Consider the following 3,070-nt stretch of genomic DNA (forward strand, 5'->3'; position numbering starts at 1 on the left):
TGAACAACAGATATTCCAAAGAGCCTTCTATTGGAAGAAGATACCAAGTAGGACTTTCATAGCTAGAAAGGAGAAGTCAACACCCTGCTTTAAAGCTTCAAAGGAAAGTCTGACTCTCTTATTAAGGGCTATTACAGCTGGTGACTAAGTTAAAGCCAATACTCATTCCAGAAATCCTAGGGCCCTTCAGAGTGATGTCTATTCTGGGCTGCTGTACTGCCATTTTCTCTTGGACAAGGAGAGGGTGTGGTTGCAGAAAGCCAGGCACAACAATCCTGATCTTCTGAGTGATGAAGAAGGGAGGAAACAAAGGGGTTGGGGCTGGAATCTGAGACAAGGCTCTGCTCTTGCCAGAGGGACAGGAGCCATGACTCACAGAATGTACTGTGGTGTGGGCCTCCTCTACTTCTAGGCTGAGACTTCTGTAGAAGACAGTACCTTACATATATAGACCTTGACGGGGGCAGTTCAGATCTTGGAGGGGCCACCTACCAATCAGTCCACAGAAGCTGGGTTAAATGCTAGTGTCCAAAGTTTACAGCCCCCAACAGCCCCCAACAGCCCCCAACAGCCACTGAGATGGCTGATACCCAGGGTTTAACAGCTGCCATTAGGTCCAAAACATCTTTTAAGGCTCAGAACACTACTACAAAAGGCCCAAATGGTACTTATGATTTCTCTCAGGCTTTCAGTATCAAGGAGATACCCAATGCACTCCCTAAGGCAGGCTATAAATCCCAGAATGCCAGCCCATAGGGTCCAAATTCTGCCTAAAATTTTTCCAGATACCAGACACCTGTAATTTAACTGCTAATGAGTCCTAGTTGATCTTTAAGACCTAGAACACCACTACTAAGGTGGGCCCAAATGCCACCTACAAATTTTCTCTCTCTTAGGGCCAGTGAGATGGTCAACACTTAGCCCAAGACAGCCTTTAAGGGTTGAAATGATACCTTTAAGGCTCCAAGAACTGATACCCAGACCCAGAATATTAACCAAGCCAAGATGGCCGTTTCCCAGACTGAAGTACAGACCAACATAGGTATCCCTGAGTCTGATGGTACAGTTGCACAGATACCAGTGGTTGCTTTCCAGGATCAGACTATGGAGTCCAAGACTATAATTCAGGAGGAGAGGGCCTATAAGATTAATAATTTGAATGTGGATGAGAATCGCAGTGGGGATCAGAGGGGGACTCCATGGGCTACAGGGACCTGGAGGTCTGTACCAGTTCCAGTTACTACACAGAACCCACATGGTGTTCCCCCCAATGTGTGTTGGCAGACCCCATTGGCCTATCAGAACCCATCAGGTAGACCCCACTAGTATATCAGAGACTCCAAGCTATACAGACCCCACCAATCTGGCAAAACACAGTTGCTTGAGAACCCCATTGTCTGGCTTGGTATGGTTGTCTGGCTTAACCCCCTGGCTTGAGAATCCACCTGGATATCAGAACCCCCAGGCTGGCATGGTACTCCAGATTGGTAAAGCCCTCCTGACAGGTCCCTACCACCAGACTGGCTTCTACCAGCTGATTGGTCACTTCCCACTGACTGGTCACTCTCATCTGACTGGCAGAACTTGTACCCCTCTCCCACCTTGCATGCTTCACGGAACTGAGTACTTCATATCCCCAAGATATGGCCTTTCTTCAAGAAAGAACAAATAAGTAGGTTAAATACCTAATGTTTAAAAATTACACCAAGGTGCCCATCATGCACTCAGAAATGCTGAGGGACATCATCCATGAATACACCATTTATCCTGAGAAGAAATTTGGGATTCAACTGAAGAAGACTGGCAAAGAAGAACCCCTGTATATTCTTATCAGTAACCTCAAGTCTCTGGCTGGCATACTGGGGACAACCAAAGACACACCCAAGCCCAATAACACTATCATAGTGATATGAGAGCATCATCTTCATGAATGTCAATCATGCCAGTGTAGCTGTCCTTTGGGAAGCACTACACAAGGTGGGATTGTTTTCTGTAGTGAGTCTCCTCTCCTTGGAGATCTATGAAAACTTCTCACTTAATGATTTTTCAAAGCAAAAGTTCCTGGATTACAGATGAGTGCCCAATGGCAACCTTCCTGAGTGTGAGTTCCCCTGGGGGCTCCATTCCTACCATGAAACTAGTGAAATAAATGTACTGAGATAGACGTTCCAATGAGAGATCCTTGCGACTGGACTGGACTGGACAGTTCATGGAGACTGCAGATGAGGCCTTGGCTGCTCTGGATGCTGCTGAAGCTTGGCCTGAGGACCAGTGGAAAGGGAAAACCTGCATGGGGATTAGAGATGAGGCTGTAAACTGGGCCCTGGAGCTGAGATGACATTGAGTTTGTGCTGTTGACCTAGGATGAGGAAAGAGATTTTGGTGATCCCTGGTCTAGAATCCCATTTAAATTCTGGGCCAGATACCACCAAATTCCCACTCCATATTTTGTCAGACCTTCACTGGCCCCATTACTGGCTCTGGTGATATAGCCAATGCCAACTTTACGGCCAACTTTGGTGCCACTGGTTTATTCTGGGTTGAGTGAGATGTTGATGTTGCTAATCAGTTGCAATGGTCTTTCCCCTGAGTGAGGCTGAAGCGTCAGATTCCTTCCAAACATAGCTATCTAGAGAGCTATATTCTGTTGACTGAAAGTGGCATGCAGGATAAATTTATCTGCTGCTCCTTGTTTGTTGCTTTTCTTTCCCCTTGTGTGCTGTCAAGTTTTGGTATCAGAAATAAACTTGGGGGCGCCTGGGTGGCTCGGTGGGTTAAAGCCTCTGCCTCAGCTCGGGTCATGATCCCAGGGTCCTGGGATCGAGCCCCACATCAGGCTCTCTGCTCAGCAAGGAGCCTGCTTCCTCCTCTCTCTCTCTCTGCCTGCCTCTCTGCCTACTTTGACCTCTGTCTGTCAAATAAATAAAATCTTAAAAAAAAAGAGAAATAAACTTGAAACTGCAAAGTGAAATATATATATATATATATATATATATATATATGTTTGTTCTATCTTTGCTCTATAAAAAAAAGAAACAGTCTGGATGGTAGCACATCTGTTTACAATATG

At 45.9% G+C, this 3,070-nt stretch overlaps 1 pseudogene; it reads left to right on the forward strand.

Annotated features, from left to right (window-relative positions):
• Nucleotides 1-276: 276 nt before the first annotated feature.
• On the forward strand, nucleotides 277-2,631 carry LOC116583346 (annotated as a pseudogene).
• Nucleotides 2,632-3,070: the final 439 nt, after the last annotated feature.

This window comes from Mustela erminea, chromosome X, assembly GCF_009829155.1.
Source record: "Mustela erminea isolate mMusErm1 chromosome X, mMusErm1.Pri, whole genome shotgun sequence".
Classification (NCBI taxonomy): Eukaryota; Metazoa; Chordata; class Mammalia; order Carnivora; family Mustelidae; genus Mustela; species Mustela erminea.